We start from the raw sequence: 10,011 nt of genomic DNA, 5'->3' as shown, positions 1-10,011 counted from the left end.
AAGAACACTCAAAGCGCAACCCAACTTTCAAAAGCGGACAGAAGAATTGAAGACACTCACAGACTGGCAAATGAGTACATGAAAAATGTTCCACATAATTAGGCACTAGGAGGATGCAACTTAAAACTGCTCTATGCCTATTAAAATGACTATTTTTTAAAGGTGCTATTGCCAATGCCAAGTATTGGGGAGGTTGTCTGACAACAGGACTCTCATTCAGTAGTGATGGAATTTTTAAAAAATGGCACAATCACTCCAGAAATGGGCTCAGTCATTCCCTGTAAAGTTAAAAGTATATTTTCAACACCACCCAGCAATTTCACTCTTGAGTGTTTATTCAAGTGAAATAAAACTATCTTTACACTCAAACCTATACACAAATGTTAGTAGCAACATTATCCATAATCGTCAAAACTGGAAACAGTCCCACAATGTCACTCAAGCTCACTGTGGTACAGAGGACCCCAGTCCCCAGGTCATGGACTCGTACTGGCCCTTGCCCTGCAAGGAACTGGCTGCACAGTAGGAGGTGAGCGGCAGACCAGAGAGTTTCATCTGTATTTATAGCCAACCCTCGTTGCTAAAAGCACCATCTGAGCTCTGCTTCCTGTCAGTTCAACACAGGTATCAGATTCTCATAGGATCTCAAAACCTACCGTGGACTGCGCATGTGAGAAATCTAGGCTTGCACACTCTTTATGAGAGTCTAATGTAATAACAATGGAAATAAAATGCACAATGAATGTAATGGGTTCGATTCACCCTGAAACCACCCTTCTGTGGAAAAACTATCTTCTACAAAAACAGTCCTTGATACCAAAAAGTTGGGGACCATTGCTGTAATTATATGCACTCAGTGAAACATCACTCAGAAATAGAAACAAATTATCAATATGTTGAAACAATTTGCACAGATTTCAAAGGCATTATGCCAAGTGGAAGAAGCCCGTCTCCAAAGGGCCCCTTCTATAGGATATGATTCCATTTATATGTCTCTCAAAGGGACCACGTGATAGTGATGGAGAACAGATCAGTGCCTCCAGGTATTCAGGTAGACACACGAGGGGACTGCTGGAGGAGGCAGTGACAAGGCAGTTCTATATCTTAATTGTGGTTGATGTTACACAAATCTATACATGTTCAAATTCATGCACTCGTCCGATAAGGAAAATATGACCTCCTGAGCCACCTCTACTCAGTGAGTCAGATCAAGGCAGGAGCTGGGGGCCTGTTTAACTGTGGACTTTCCCCCACATCCGTCTGACTTGGGTTTTGGTTCTCCAACCTTCTCAGCTTTCCATTTTCCAAAGAGAGGGAATTAGAGACTCATGGCAGTTGTGGTGGTGGTATGGATACCCATAACCAGTGCCTGGCCATGCCTGCCTCCCCACCCCTGCCACATTCTGTGGTGTCTTAGATTCTTGAGCTACTTTCGGTTCTACATGAGTACCCCTTCTCTTGTTTTATACCCTCTGCATTATGGGGTTATGGCTATCTACTCATTTTGTAAAAAATTAAATTTTGATTTTCTGTTTAGCCTTCTTCCTGTTTTGCTTACGTTTGGTTGTTGCTGCTGTTGTTTGTTTCGTATGCAACTACTCAGAAGAGAAATGCCAGAAACTTATTTGTCCTGCCAGCTTAATCCAGACATGATTGCTACATTTTGAACAGTTTCAGGGGGTTGTGCAACAATAGAGAGGGATTATACCAAGAAAGAAAACACAAAAGCTCAAGGAAGTCCCCAAGCTGATGATAAAGGAGCGCTCCCGCAAGACAGGGGTGCAATTGCCCTAGTTGTAGGAACCAAAGAGGACCATCAGAGGGCTGATAAGAGGGCACCTCTAAGAGTAAGAAGAAACTATTACCAATAGATTATCTGATATGTTCAACCTTGTGGAAAATTATATGGAGAAACTGTAAAAGATGTGGGAACACTTAACCAAATGTATAAAAGTAAAGCAAGCAAATGTAAAGAAGTCAATTATTGGCTTTAGGAAAAACAAAATGAGAATAAAAACAGTTCAAGCAATCCTGGTACACTCCTTAACTCAGTAGTGAACAGTATTTATGTAATAAATGGTGAATAGTTATTTAACAAAAATAGTCACGAAAGAATGGGGGAAGAAGAGAGGATTTTAAGAAGGCAGAGGTCACACTGCTAGGAGAAATCAGGGCTGGAACCAGAAGCCACGCTGTCAGATGTGGGCCCCTCATGCTTATCTTGAGGTGAGGAGAAGGAAAGAGCAGCACCATTGGTTAGGGTACATTTAGAATATGTGCGTATGGGGGAGACGGGAGCATAGTATCCAGCAACAAAAGAACCAGAGGCATAAATGTCTGTCTTTCCCAACAATAAGGGAGTCACAGTCACTCTGAACACCTCTGGGGTTCTGTCACTCCCTGGAACACACAGGTCCCAGCTGAGAGTGCCAGCTCCTGGCTGGGAGCTGTGACTCTAAAGACTACATCTGAAGCTCCTCTGACAGCATCAGTTGTGATTCTCAGAAATGTATTCAAATTCTTGACCTTTCCCCAGGCCCTTGGAGAAGCCAGACAAACTGGCTGTTTTAATCAAACATTTAATTCTGAAATAACATAAAGCACCTGGAGAGGGGATGCTGCAAGAGAAGAGGCAGTTCGGCATCAATTCCCCGTGCACCTGGCTCAGGAACCCCACCTCTCATGTAAAGTTCAGAGGCATAAGTCATTGAGGAAGATAGAGAATTATGCCTCTCTTCAGCACCTCATTTCTATGCTGCCAAAGCTACCAAGTATTTATTTGTTTGTTTGTTTTGGTACCAGGGATCAAACTCAGGACCTTGTGCCTGCAAGGCAGGTCTGGTGCCACTAAGATAAATCCCTGGCCTTTACCAAGTATTTACTTAGGGAGCATTTCCCCCTTTTCCACAGAGGATTGACACAGTTGGTCTCATCTTTACTTGCTCTGAGCCCTATTTTGTGAACCCTTGAGTATGATGTATGTACCGCTAGAATATGTCCTTCCCACTGGACTCTTCTAAATGTTTCTAGAAAACAGGCTTAGATGGGAAACTCACATGCCAAGAGGCTGACAGCCTTTGACATCAGGCCTGAAATCTTAAATTCTATAATCCACCTCTCCATCTAAGCCTCCTTCTGTTGTTTCAGAATCATGGCAGTGAAAATGGACGCCTTAATGTGAGTGGAAATTCTGAGAGCAGGGGCAGTATTAGGTGCAACCAAGCTGCAGTAACAAACAGGTCCAGCAGTCAGAGGCTCAATACAGTAGTTCCTGCTCACTTGATGGTTGTTGCTGGGTGTGGATGGCTACTAAGGGAGTCAGGATTCCTTTGTTAGGTGGCTCCTCTTTACTCCTCTTTGTCCTCATCTGCATCCATGGCAGGAGAAAGGGCAGGCAGGAGTATTTCCTGGGGTCTAGAGATAGAATACATTGCCTCTGCTCATATTCCACCTAACATAAAACTTAGTTGAGAGGCCACAAGAAATTACAAGTGACAATGAGAGCTGTAGTCACCTTAGTCCATGATAAGAGTATGATGCTAGCAGATCAGCAGTTCTTTTGGGGGAGGGGCAAGGGACAGGATAGAGAATAAAGACCAATGGAAGGGAACTGAAAGTCAGAAAACGTTCTCACTTCGAAGTGTGACTTTAAAATCAAATGAGTTGTGGGCTGGAGATTTAGCTCAGTGATTCTGCCGCCTGCCACTAAAGCACAAGGACCTGAGTTCTATCCTCAGTATCAAATACATAAAAAAGGAGAAAGAGAGATAGAGAGAGAATAAGAAAAAAAAAAAAACAAATGAGTTGACTCCACAAATAGCTGATTTTTGACAGGGGAGACACAAAAGCTTCTTTCCTTCTGCCACATAGTAAATGATTTGCCTAACTATAGCACACTATATTAATACCCCATTTTTTGGTTTTCTAATATTCCTTTAATTTTAGAAATAAGTTACATCCACTGAACTACATCTTTTTGAGTTTTGTAATTGGAATGATTTTACTAAAGACTTGCAAATTGGGAAACTGGGTTGGGAATGTAGCTGAGTGGTAGAGCAATTGCCAAGCATGCCCAAGGGAACTGGGTTCCCTCCCCAGCCCTGGAAAAACACTTACAAAAAATAAAAAGGCTTTCCAACTTAGGCTTTTTGGTTTCATGGAACATCTCCATTGATTCTTTTTTCTTTTCTTGTATTAAAACTTCCCATTTCTTAACAGTGCTAATTAACTTTACAAAATATTGGGTTTGAGTGCATATAATATACTTAGATCAGCTGTCCTGCCCCTCTAATCCCCGTTACCCTTCTAGAACCCAGCACAGGGAGAAACCTTAAGATGATGTTCAATGAGAACTTGGTGAGAGTTGGGCACTGACAAACCTCAAACAGATCTTCAAACAGAGGAGAATCCAAGGCTTAGCACCACTCAGGACCTAGAGTCCTCTCACATCTGCACTCATCCAACCTCTCCAGTGAGGCAGGCCGGACAGCAGCCGTGTTCTCTCTGAGAAAGACGGAGGCTGGGGGTGTTGGCTGTTCTTCATAGCCACACAAACCTCATCCTGGCCTCTGCCCACAGAGGTTGCTTCTATGCAGAAATCCACTCTGTAGCGCTGTGCAGGTGACACTGGGCACCCACTGAGATACCACTCAAGCAGGAAACTTGGACGTCTGGTCCACCTGTTCTGGAGCAGCTCTAATGTTTCCAGGTGGGCAATGGAGAATTAGATCGTGGCCTTAGGAGAGTGACAGAGACAAAATCCAGACTAGAGGACTTCGGGAAAGAGCTCACACATGCACCCTAGGACAGGTGTTCTCCTCTCTGGACTCTTGCTCCATGCAGGTGCTGTCTCATCCCCCCAGATAACCCCCGTCTAGAAAAGCATGGGATTTCAAGATCCCAGGCACTGATGTCATGATGAGGCTGCAAGTGGCCTTGTGCTGTGGAAAGAGCACGAGAGTAGAAACCAAGGATCCTTTTAGACACCTTATCATGAAAATAGGCCTCAGATCTTCTCCCCTGTCACTATCACCACCCTAGCCTGAGCCACTGCTGTGGCTGATTGGGACAATTGGCACAGCTTCCTCGCTGATCCTGCTATCTTGTCCTGGCCCTCCTTGGTTAATTCTCCACACAGCAGCTTTTATGATCTCTGAAGAATGCAAATCTGAGCCTGACATGGCAGCATATACTTGAGATCCTAGCACTTTGGGAAGCTGAGGCAGAATTGCAAATTTAAATCTAGCCTGGGCAACTTAGCAATTTAGTGAGACTCTGTCTCAACAGATGAAAATGTTTAAGCAGGGGTAGCTGTGGATGTAGCTCAGTACAAAGGCCCTGTTCGAATCCGGTACCATGCCAAAAAGAAGAAAAAAAATAGTATGTGCTATCAGGTCCCTTTCTCCCTTGCTCCAGACCTCCCTTAGCTTTCCACACGCCCTTTTCTATTTCCTTACTGCATTTCATCTTATTCACAGCAGTTAGGTCTATCTCTAATCACATTTTATTTTAGTCATTTGACTTGATTATTTTCTCTCTGAAGGTGAGGTCTTTAAGGGACAGCCTCTGTCTTATTCATTTTTGTGTTCCTACTATTTGTTAAAATCATGTGGTTTCTTTAAGGCTCCGTTTACTCAACTATCAGAGTTGATGATGAATTCTACGTGCTTCACACTGCAGGAGTTTGCAAGGGTTCGATAATAAAATAATATAACGCTGGGCAGATACTGTGCACCGTGTCATAAGCAATGAAGGCGGGGCCATCATTAACTGCTGCCTAAAAACACTAATTTTGCAAGATGCTTTCCCCTCATACTGGTCCAAGATCTGGGTCAGACTGGTATCCTCACTAGAAACAATAGCCACAGTGCTGCTCCCAGTTGAGAACCCTGGGAGTCTATTGAAAATAAATTAGTAATGCCCCATTCTCAATGAAAAAGTCTCAGGGAGATTTATAATTTTATTTTTTCTAAGTGTACAGAATAACATAAATCAAAAGGAGCAATAGTCTACCTTGTGTTTTGACTACTTTGACCCTCTTCAACCTCTGCCAATTTTTATCTCATTTTTGTTTAACTTTATACATCAGAGTTTAATTTGAGTCCTGGTCGAGAAGACAGTGATGTATAGGTTATATCAAGTGCAGCTGAAATTACCCTGTCCTCGGGGATTTGGGGCTGAAGGGAGGGTTCTGGTCATGTTTCAGGGGGGAGAAGAGGAATGGTACAGTTTGCCCCTTGAACCCCGCCTCCCTCCACCCAGTTGCCTTCATCACTGCCTCTCATTTATTGATTTGGCCACATCTGAGGAGCTCACAAGATTGCAACCATTCAGGGCTCATGCTTTTTGCCCAGCCTCGGGCTCAGAGCACCAGCCACTCTGGACAATGTCATTTTCCAAACCTGAAAAGGAGTTCTATTAGCATTGATTTTTTCCTCCTTAAATTGTTATCTTTTCAGGAAAGTGTGCCCAGTTGGCAGTGTAGTCTGTCTGGCCACAGAGATTGCTAGCTTTGTTTTTCTGAATGTCCGGAGCTGTGCCTGATGTCCACCTCGGAGTATTCGATAAGAATCAACGCATGAACACATGGAAGAATGAATGAGTGAAGAATGAATGAGCTCTCCTCTGCTCTCTTGTCCCTGTTCATGTTCCAGCTGGCCTCAAGTCTTCCGGGAGAAGATAAACATACACAGACGAACGGGGCCCCTGACAGGAGTTGGAGTTGCTGTCTCCCCTGGAAACTTTCCAAATGTAGCAAAAGGACACATGCAGCCAGAAGGGACTTGTGGTCACTTTAACAAACTCTCATCTGCTGCATCAATGCTTCTCAGAATGGTCTGGCCAGGCATTGGACCACCTCTATTAAACACCTCCAGGGACAGGCCACTCAAGCGGTGACCCATGGCCTAGCATTTTGCAATACATGTTTCCCTCCTAGCACTTCCCACAGTTTTAAATTACATCCTTGTGTGATAATTTGATTAAAGTCTGTCTCCTACTCTGGACCCTAAGAATATGGACAGGTTCTCTGATTAAACTTTGTGAGAAAGCTCTGTATGAAAACCTGGGCCTGTGGAACAGACACAGGGCCTAACGTGTAGGAAGTACCCAATAAACGATTCTGAATAAATGAGTATGAAACAAACATTTATGGAAGGGACATCTACGAGAACAACGTGAAAAAAATGCCCAAATATGAATCGTGCTATACCTGGCAACTTGGTCCACTGTCAGTCCAGAAGACCAGGGCTTCTGGAAAGTATTTAAAGGCAGCTGTACTTTGGAGCTAGGTACAGTTGCCAATAGTTGCAAAAACTCTTTGGAACATCTCTTGCTCTACACCTTCACTGTTCTATATAGTGTGGCTATCAAGCACTGTGGCTGCTCAAAATTAAGAAGCATTTAAGTATAAAATACATGTCAGATTTCAGAGGTTACTGGAAAAGTGCAAAACATCTCATTTATCATTTTTATATTGATTGTGTTAAAATTATAATACTTTGAACTGAATTTTTGAATAAAATATATTATAAAAATTAATGTCAACCTTTTAATTCTGCTTTTTTGGGTTGTTGTTCATTTTTTTAATGTCTCCTTTCTTTCTTTCTTTCTTTCTTTCTTTCTTTCTTTCTTTCTTTCTTTCTTTCTTTCTTTCTTTCTTTCTTTTCTTTCTTTTTGGACTTGGGACCAAACCTAGGATGCTTTAGTGCTTAGCTATATTCCCCATCCCTTTTATCTTTTACTTTGATGCAGGCAGTCACTAAGCTGCTCAGGTTAGGCTTGAACTTGTACTCCTCCTGTCTCAGCCTAAAACGTGGCCATAGTAGTACCCAGCATCATGCGGCTTGTATTGTATTTTAGTGCTACTCTAGAGGAGAGTCCTCAGAGGAATTACTAATCTGAAAACATTCTCATGTGAATATTCACTAAGAAAGATAATATGGTTGCAGTTGTGTCTGTTCTGTGGCTGGCGCTGTCTTTGGTGTTTTACCACCTCACAGCTTTATCTGGGGGATATCATCCTGAAGACATAATAGAAAACATAAGCAGTATTTATGTACAAGTTACTCTTTATAGTATTTTATGCTGTTAACAAAGGGCAGAAAATAACCAAAACAGTTAAACAGTAGAAGTTTGATAATATGCTAGCATTCTCGGAATGGAATATTATGCAACCATCTAATAAAGAAGTCCTATGATAAAATATGACAATAATGCTCAATCTAAAATTCAGAATGGCCTACTCATTATGACCATCTCTATAGAGGGAGAGCCCAGAGGACAGCAAGTGGAAGAAGTCTTACCAAACTATTTACAATTGTTGTATTTGGCGACTAGGATAATGAATGGCTTCTTTTCTTCTTCTTTTTATTTTTTCATTTAAATTTTATTTAAGAAATAGAGCTTGCACCTGTAATCTTAGCATTCTGGGAGACCGAGGCAGGAAGATCACAAGTTTGAGCCCAGCCGGACAGCAACTTCACTATACCCTCTTCTTAAATGTAAAAACATTTTTAAAAGGCTGGGGATATTGCTCAGTACAAAGGCCTTGAATTTAACCCTTATACCTTCTTCCCTAACACACAAAGAAATATAAATGGGCAAATGATCTGGATATACAATTCTCAAAAGAAGAAACACAATAGCCAATAAATGTCTTTTTTAAATGGTCAATATTATTAGCCATCAGGGAAATACAAATCAAAACTAGCGTGAGAGAGCATCTCAACTCAGAATGACTATTACCAACAAAATATAACAAACGCTAATGAAAATAGACAGGAAAAGAAACCCCCTTACACACTGTTGGTGGGAATGTACATTAATACAGCTACTATGGAAAACAGTCTAGAACTTCCTTAAAAAGTAAAAATAGATCCACCACATGATCCAAGCATTACAATTCCTGGGTATATATCAAAAGGAAATAAAACAAATAGAAGCCAACACAAAGAGACACCTGCACGCCCAAGTTCATTGTGGAACCATTCACAGTAGCTAAGACATAGAATGAGCCTGGGTCATCATCAGGAGATGCATGGATAAAGAAATGTGATGTGTGTGTGTGCATGTGTGTGTGCGTGTGTGTGTGTGCGCACATCTGAGTGATATCTCACCACATATGCAGCATCATTCAGCCACACAGAAGAGCACAATCCTGTCACATGTAGCAAAACTGATGGAACTTGCAGGCCCTCGGCAAAATAAACTAGACATATAAAAACAAGTCCCACACGTTCCCCCCCCATAGGTGGAAACTAAGAAAGAAAAGCAAACAAAGACATTAAAAAATCCACTTCAAGGCAGAAGAAAGATTATTTGAGATGGGGAAGCAGGGCATACGGTGAATGGAAGTGACCAGTCCATGGTGTGTGCTTATCCGAAAACATTCCAGTGAGTTCCATTGACCTGCTCTATAGAAAATAAATTAACATTCAGAAAGAGAGAAATGTCTTTATTTAAGAAGCCTGTGAGAAAAGAGAACAATATAAATGTCAAGTAAAAAGGGTGGATATTTGGAGTTGGCCTGACTGTTGAAAATGGCCGCAAGTGGAGGGCAAGACATGTGGATTGGGTTGTGTCCCTTTGAGGCTCACACGAGGGGAACCCTACGCTTCCTGAAAGCACATCCTCTACAGCTCACACCCTGAAGGCTCTCTAGTTCTCTGACCTATGAACACCTTTCCATTTGAACTAAGCCCCTGCAAATACTCTAAGATCTTTAAGGTCAGTGGTACGGTCCTCTCTCTTTCCCGTTCAGCAGAGCCAGCACAGGCTGAGCGCTCTGCAAGATGCAAGAACTTCTGTTCACTTTCTATCCCCAGGCCTTCCCTGTACTGCACCTTAGGAGGCCAACCTAGACGGAAGTGTCAAGGTACTACCCTGCCTGCTGGTGTGTGGTGCAGATACTGGGATGTAGCCAATGTAGAATCCTAATAGGAGAGCGGAGAGGAAGGGTGGGCTTTGTCATCCCCCAGTGAGCCTTTTTAGGCTGCAACTCTCTTCTGAAGG

The sequence above is a fragment of the Fukomys damarensis genome, unplaced genomic scaffold (genome assembly GCF_012274545.1).
Source record: "Fukomys damarensis isolate Sample0158 unplaced genomic scaffold, DMR_v1.0_HiC HiC_scaffold_19, whole genome shotgun sequence".
NCBI classification, from domain to species: domain Eukaryota; kingdom Metazoa; phylum Chordata; class Mammalia; order Rodentia; family Bathyergidae; genus Fukomys; species Fukomys damarensis.
Note: the sequence above shows the minus strand (reverse complement) of the source record.